Source organism: Canis lupus, chromosome 5 (assembly GCF_048164855.1).
Source record: "Canis lupus baileyi chromosome 5, mCanLup2.hap1, whole genome shotgun sequence".
Lineage (NCBI taxonomy): Eukaryota > Metazoa > Chordata > Mammalia > Carnivora > Canidae > Canis > Canis lupus.
The window spans coordinates 833486-841756 of record NC_132842.1 but is presented as its reverse complement, the minus strand read 5'-3'; the positions used below and the strand labels follow the sequence as shown (position 1 = coordinate 841756).

General features: G+C 41.4%; 1 long non-coding RNA gene across 1 annotated transcript; it reads right to left on the bottom strand.

Moving 5' to 3' along the window:
* Positions 1-2581: 2581 nt before the first annotated feature.
* On the bottom strand, positions 2582-7903 carry LOC140633142 (uncharacterized). The gene is made up of 3 exons (XR_012030735.1): positions 7765-7903; positions 3599-3706; positions 2582-2744 (listed from the first exon to the last, which is right to left on the bottom strand). It is a non-coding gene; the product is annotated as an uncharacterized lncRNA (long non-coding RNA).
* Between the last annotated feature and the right edge of the window lie 368 nt (positions 7904-8271).

The following is an 8271-nucleotide window of genomic DNA, read 5'->3' as shown; positions in this document are numbered from 1 at the left end:
TTCAGTCTTAGAAGAAGCCATGTTCTGATAACGGATGAGGGTGAAGATTGCACAAATGCGTATCTACTTAATATCACTGAAATGTACACTTAAAAATAATTAAAACGGAAATTTTTATGTTGTTCATATTTTGCCATAATAATAAAAGAAATCCATGAAAGGAAAGAACATTGGGCAGTGGTAATGGAAGCCCAGCTTCCAGAGCCAGATCTGGCTGTGTTCTTGCATGACACTTAGCTCTGAAGTCTTTGTAGTCTCCCTTCCAGGACCTTAAATCTATAGTCATTCACTTGCTCATTCATTCATTCATTCATTCATTCATTCCACTAACGTTTATTAAACACATACAAGAGTTTAAGTTGCTCAACAACTATGGGTCAGATAGATGCAGGATAGGTTTTATTAAAATCATCAATGAGTGGGAGTAATCAAAACTGTTTTTTTAATTAAAACAATGTAATTCCTATCTTCATTGCAGATTTTTCACATTCAGGTCTATATTTAATTCTTAAATCAGAGAGTCTCAAAATATGAAAGCTAGAAAAATGATCTAACCTCATAGCTTATTTAGCAAAATAATTTTGTTTTCAAATAGAATTCTACAGAGATCACTAACATAACAAAATAAAATATTAAAACTGGTACATAGCCTTCTGGGATAGTCTAAATTTTCGGTATGGGGCCAAAGACATAACATCTGTCATGGAAGACTTAAGCATATTCATGAGCCTGACTTCTGAGGTTCATCTGAGCTTCTAGGAATCCAGAGCATACTGAAAATACATATATACTTCAACCCTTTTATTCTGCAGATTTAACTCCTCTGTGCCCAAAACCCATAATTGTTTTCATCGTGATTTTCATAAAATAATTCTAGGCTGCAACCGAAAACTTGAAATGGTTTGTTCTTTTATTCACGATCTTTTAAATCAATACATTGTTTTATTCACAATGTTTTAAATCTTGAAAATTGGAGAAGTCTACACATCTATGAGGGCAGGTTGGTAATACTGTACAATACAAGAGTATGAACGTGGAGTCCAAAAGTCTAGATTCTGGTTATAGCTCTGCTTGTCGCTAGATATGTGACCTAGAAGGATCAGGTAACCTCTCTGATCTCTATGCTGTCTTATGTCTGAAAGGATAATAATGCACAACACATTTAGGTTTCAAGGTGTCCATGTACATATAAGTTAAGCTTATATTTTTTTGGTTAATATTTTGAGTGTTAGTAGCTATCACCAAAACTTTGCATTTAAATAAGATGGTGTGTACTTTTAAAGGTGTATGTTAATACATGCTAACATTTTAGTAGCCCAGGTATTTTTAATCTATTGAAATAAAGGGCTATTTATTCCACCTCCCTCCCCCCCAAAAAAACAGTCAAGTACAATTGGTCAACAAGTTATGAATTCCACATCATCACTGGGAAGAAATTCCCAGAGATTTAAAATAGCAGCTACTCTATTATTTCATTAATCAGTTTCCCTCCACAGTCAGGGAAATATAATTTATTGGCTTCTCAAATTTACGATCCCTCTATCTTCTCACTGTTCAGAATGCATAGCTCTTTTTCTTAATCAAATTTACATTTGCGGTACAAGGTTTTAAAATATTAAAACCTTGTCTATTGAAATGGTTTTATTAACTTAACATTTTTTTAAATTTTATTTATTTATTCATTGAAAGGCACACAGAAAGAGAGGCAAAGACACAGGCAGAGGGAGAAGCAAGCTCCATCCAGGGAGCCCGACGTGGGACTCAATCCTGGGACTCCAGGATCTCGCCCTGAGCGGAAGGCAGACGCTAAACTGCTGAGTCACCCAGGGATTCCCTTAACTTAATATTTTTAAGCTCCATGCTTTATTCCTTTTCTGGAATGAACAGAAGCACAAAATGGGTAACAATAATCCCCATTTCCTACGGATTGCTTTAGGCAATCATCAAAGCAATTAACATAGAATACACCCATAAAAAATGTGAAATTCTCTTGCTCTGTCCTGGGTAAAAAAAATAAAAATAAAAATAAATAAATAAATAAATAAATAAATAATTTAATTAAATAAAAAATAAAAATTGGTGATCCAAGAAGATAGGGATTGGCAAATGAAGACCTGTGCAGTAAATCTGGTCTGCTTCCTATTTTTAAAAATAAAATTATATTGGAACATAGACATGCTCGTTTGTTTATGTATCATGCACAAATGCTTTTGCACTTCAACCACAGTGATTCTGAGCAGTTGCTACAGAGACCATATGGTTTGCAAAGCCAGAAATATTTTCTATTTGACCCCTTGTAGAAAAAAATTATCCACTCCTGATCTAGGGCCTAAGTGAGGAAAAAGAAAATGGGTGGTCTCATTTCTGGCAGTGATTGTAGAATCAGAAGCTCCTAAAACACAAATATTCGCACTGAGTTGGAAAACAGGCTTCAGCCTGATGCTAATTGAAGCCTTACATGGAAAGGTCACCCTATGGTCAGTGTTCTTTTTCTTTTTTTTTTTTTTTTTAAGATTTTATTTATTTATTCATGAGAGACACACAGAGAGAGAAAGAGAGGCAGAGACACAGGCAGAGGGAAAAGCAGGCTCCATGCAGGGAGCCCGATGTGGGACTCGATCCTGGGACTCCAGGACCACGCCCTGGACTGAAAGCAGGCGCTAAACCGCTGAGCCACCTGGGACTGCCCCTGGTCAGTGTTCTTTACTGCTGGGTGACAGGAAGCTGGAGTTGATCTCCTCTGTCTGCAGGAACAAAGGAGTTACCTGTGTCCAGATTTCTTAAGTAATATGATTTTTTTTTAAGATTTTATTTATTTATTCATGAGAGACACAGAGAGAGAGAGAGAGAGGCAGAGACACAGGCAGAGGGAGAAGCAGGCTCCATGCAGGGAGCCCAATGTGGGACTTGATCCCAGGACTCCAGGACCACACCCTGGGCCAAAGGCAGGCACTAAACTGCTGAGCCATCCAGGAATCCCAGTAATATGATTTTTCTAAGGACAACAGTAACAGGCAAACAGCAATATATATACAACGACAACAAAAAATAATGCAGATATTTTTCACAAACTTTTGGGTGGGTTTTTGGACTGACTTTACCCTAGCTCCACTCTGACCATGGGAAGTGGCTTGCTTTTGAAGCTCAAGTTTTGAGACTCCAGGAGGCTTGCAGAGGCATCGTGGAGACATGTTTCCCGTGTTCCCCTCTTTGCAGCCTTGGGACACTCTCCTTTCACAGAAGAAATGTTTTAACACCCCCTAAACAGACTGATATCTTAACCCCTGGGTCCAGCCAAGACTGATGCTGGTCCACTTTGTTCCTTCCTCACTCCATTAGACAATCAGTTCCATTTTTTTTAATTTTTTTTTAAATTTTTAAAATTTATTTATGATAGTCATAGTCACAGAGAGAGAGAGAGAGAGAGGCAGAGACACAGGCAGAGGGAGAAGCAGGCTCCATGCACCGGGAGCCCGACGTGGGATTCGATCCCGGGTCTCCAGGATCGTGCCCTGGGCCAAAGGCAGGCACCAAACCGCTGCGCCACCCAGGGATCCCCCATTTTTGCTTCTACTTTGTGTTGATTTCAGTCACTTACCATCACGACAATTCTTTGTCCACATGGTCTCTTCAGGTCTAACATTCTGTGATTTCTCACTCCAGAAACCATCTATGAGGGTGTGACACATGGCATTTAATGTAAGATCTGTACTAAAAAAAAAAAAAAAAAAAAAAAAAAAAGATCTGTACTAAAATCCAAGTTCCGATATTTGTTAACTGTGTGAGCTTTACATCTTCAGTTCTACCTCTATAAAACAGACAATAATATACACTTTCAAGACCACTACAATGATGAAGGGTGATTACATATTTGTGAAGCGTCAGGCAGAGAAGAGACTATAAATACGATGAAAGTGTTCCTCTAGTTTTCCTCCACTAAATCAGGAGCCATGGACTCACCTCTTCCTACCCATCCTAAGCACACCCATTCTCCTGGGATTAATTCAGTGGTTTCTCATCTGAGAAGTCTTCTCTGCCACACACCACTTTAGTGAGTTTAAGTAGATGCCAGTTCTTAGTGATCCTATAACCCTATGAGATCAGCACTTACACCATTTATAGCACCTAACCCAATTTTTCAAGAATAACTTTCCACTTTATTCAAAATAGCAATACATGTTCATCAATTTAAAATGTGGAAAGTGTAGGGGCACCTGCATGGCTCAGTCGGTTAATCAACTACCTTAGCTCAGTTGTGATCCTTGGGCCCTGGGATCAAGTCCCACGTCAGGTTCTCTGCTCAGTAAGGGGCCTGTTTTTCCCCTCTCCCTCTGCCTGTCACTTCCCCTGCTTGGGGTGTGTGTGTGTGTGTGTGTGTGTGAGAGAGAGAGAGAGAGAGAGAGAGAGAAAGAGAGAGAGAGAGAGAGAAATAAAATCTTTTTGAAAATGTAGGAAAGTACAGAGATGAATATAATAAATGCACATGTCAGCTGTATTCCATTCTTAAAACCCAGAAATAAGTGAGAGGTAATTCCTCCCCCACCTCACTCTGTCTCTCTCTCTCTCTTTCAACCTACATGTATTAGTGTGCTTCCAGCTACAAGTCAGAAAAAAAAAAATCTGGCCTCAATATTCATTTCTCTCAAAGAATAAGAAATAATTGGCTCATATAAATCCAGAAATAAGGCGACTTCTTAGGCAGGACAATTCATCAATAGTTAGTCTCAAGACACAGCAACAAGGAACTGGAGCCAGGACAAACTTCATATTCCTTAAGTGCTATTATGAAGTCAGAATGAAAATTAATCATCTGTATCTAAAGAGTTAAAAGAAGTGAGTAAATTCAGCAAATTGGCCATATGAGAAATTGATTACAGAGGGTGGGCTTTTGGTGAACCGACTTTTGGCTACTGACCTACAGCTAAAGATCAGCCCCTCAGCAGCACCAGCAGCTCGGACGTCCTACCTTCCCGCGTTCTCTGGCACATCAGCTCGGCCCCAGAACTCGCTGCTCGCGGCTGCTGGGGTGCTGGCAGCATTTGCAGATGCACTAACATGTCATAGAAGGACCTTGGCTTCCTCAGTCTCTTTACAAAATGGAGGAAAGCTTTTCCAGAAGCATCATCCCTACCCCCAAACTCCTCACTGGCCCGACATGAGCCACATACCTCCCTGTGCCTCATCCAATCACTGCCAAGGGGGATTCACGGCACCACTGATGATTCTTTCCCTTGGGCAGCGCTGGCGGCTGCCCCCCCCCCCCCCAAGCACACAGCAATGCAGGGGACAACAGAAAGCTCAAGCAAATCCTAGTGTTAGGAAATAGGGAAATGGTATTGATGAAGTTTTGGAATATAGATGAGGTCCAGAGCCGGCCACCAAGATATAAGACGTCTTTGGTGCAAAACGGTGGTTTTATTAAAGCCTGGGGACAGGACCTGTGGGCAGGAAGAGCTGCTGCCCCAGGCCTGTGAGGGGTGGCCGATTGTATACCTGGGAGTTGGGCGGGGTTTGGGGTTAGTGTACTCCAAGGAATTTTGGAAGCAAGGTTTCCAGGACCTTGAGGGGCTAGCTGTTGTTGGGAAAAGGTTACTTATTACCATCCAATAAAACCTGAATCATGAGACCCTTCAGATGTATATCGGTGGGCCATGTGCTTGGAGAATGACTGCCAACACGTATCTTCGGGGGTTTAGAGATAAAGGAAATTTCTAAAGGAATTTTTATATGTTTAAGTAGACTTACAGGCTCCTGGGTGGTCAGGGCTAAGATTGCCTTTCTCCCTTAGCAAAGTCTGAACATCGAGGCAGTTGAGTCCGTAAAGGAAGGTCCCTCTGCCTGTTTCAAAGACTTGTCAATGTGCTGCCCTGGGCTGGTGCCTTGTCCTCAGCTAGCCCTGTGTTCCTTCATTAGTATGGGTATGAAATCAATAGTTTCTGCTACCCTATCTTTTCGATTTAACATACATGAATTTCCCCATGACAAGTGGTTTCAAAACGTGATTTTAACTCAAACATAATTGTATGAAAACATCACAGTTTATTTAACAAGTTCACCATTCATAGACTTTAGGGCAATTCGATTTTTCACTATTATACATTGTTCGATGTTTAGTCCTGTCTTAAATTAATGTCCAAAGACCCATTGCCTTAAATAATGCCATTTCTCTTCCTGAAATAAGTGTTATCGCTTAAAGATGTCCTTCCTTATGTTTGCTCACGTGTCATCAATGCATCAGTAAATGATTGTTTAGGAAATGCTGGATTTGTAATATACAGGAAGAGACTCTTTTAACCTTTGTGCTTGCCACTCTGCTGCCTCACATTTTGCCCCTAACTGGAAGAGCTCTTGGCAAATTCCTTTTCAATAAAGATTTACTGATAATTTCGCCAAGCCTCAAAAAATGAGTAAGATGCAACATCTGCCTCTCTCAGCTTATAATTTAATGAGATTTTCCTGGGCTCACTCTCAGCAGATAAAGATCTTTAGATTATCAGAGCTCTCTGATCCACATATCTGTTTCATATTTATTATCTATTATGTATCAGGCCCTGTTCTAGGATTCAGAGAATGCCCTCCTTAAACTTAGTGATATTCTTAGGTACTAAGAAAGAAATCCAAGTGGATCTTTCAAAATGTTTCTCCTACCTTTTGTTCCCAGGCTCTTTGCCACTTAGAAAGGAAACATCTGGCCTCCCTGCCTTTCTCTGAATATTTGAGGGAATAAATGCAAGTGTACTTTCTCACCTTTGGCCTTGCCACTGATGTCATAGATAATGTGACTATTTCAACAGAAGGCTCTGCCAGAAAATATAATTTGACAAACTGTATTTCCTGAGGCAGCTGGTAGCTCACACACAAGGCAGGAAGTGCTGCTCCTGCCTTCTGGTTGTGGCCGTGGCTGACAAGAGAGTACTTTGAGTACTGCTAACCCAGTGACTCGTTCTCTTTGGGGACCCTAGCTGTACTGGGTCAGGAGAGGCCATGGAGAACTAGGCTCTGACTGGGGACTTCAGTTTGGAATTTGTCAGGATAGAATTTCACCCTTACAAGTGGGAATTTAAATGTAAACAGTTCTGCAGTGGCCGAGGTAAACCTGGTTAAAAAATAAAAGATATATACATTTCATATTTCCTGAAATAAAGTTATAAGAATCTTTGTAACTTTTTGTAGTCCATCTAAACTTATATAATTAATAAATTCCTATTTCAGCTCAAAGCAACGTGGTTGGGAAAAAAAATAGATCATGATGCGTAGAATTTTAGAGTTACAAGGCCTTTGGAAATTGTCTAGTCTGATGATGGGCAAAGCTGGTGCCCATCCAAATGACTCTGTGAGTTTTTAAGAATGTAGATTCCCACCCTGACCAGCTGAATCAGATTCTCTTTTGGCTCTGGGTCTCAGACCCAAAAACCCTGGCTCATTTCACAGATGAGGAGGTTCTGAGCCAAAGATTAGGCTAGAGTTCCACAGTCAGATTATGGAAATATGGATAATGCTTTTTGTTTACCCAAACATCAGCTTTCTTTTTTTACCCAAGAAAAGGCCAGTGAAGTCTGAGGAGAGGCACTGCTGGGAGTCTTTTGACTCCCTGTGAAAGATGAGAGGCCAACGAATGAAATGCAAAGGCAGAAAAGGCAGGAGAGCCAGAGAGTTCTGCAGGATTGCCCAAGGAAGCAGTCAGTAAGGGTAGGGGGTTATCTGGGCTCAGGGTGGCTGCTCCAGGAGCAGCTTCCTCCATCCCACAACCCTGCTCCTCCTTACCTGCACAGCCCAGCAAAGCTAGAAGACCACTGACCGATTGAGCGGTACTGAGTCGTGATAGGGCAGCAGGATCTGATGAATGAGTCTGGTGCCAATAGAATGTGATTCATAGCAGTATAACAGTGACTCAGTGGCTGGACACTCCCCACTCAGAGCTCACAGCTCAGCACTCCCAGAAGGTGGTACCGAGAGGAGTCTCAAATAAGCTCCAGGCACTGGGGAGACACACCCACAGCTGAAGCTCAGGCCAGTAGCCCCGGGCTGCTCTTTTCCGTTTAAAGCATTTTTTAAAAAAGATTTTATTTATTTATTTGACACACAGAACGAGCACAAGTGGAGGAGCAGCAGGCAGAGGGAGAGGGAGAAGCAGGCTCCCAGTGGAGCAGGGATCTCGATTGGGGGCTCTATCGGGTCCCCAGGACCCTGGGATCCTGACCTGAGCCAGAGACAGACACTTAACCGACTGAGCCACCCAGGCACCCCTGTTTAATGTATTTAAATACAGAA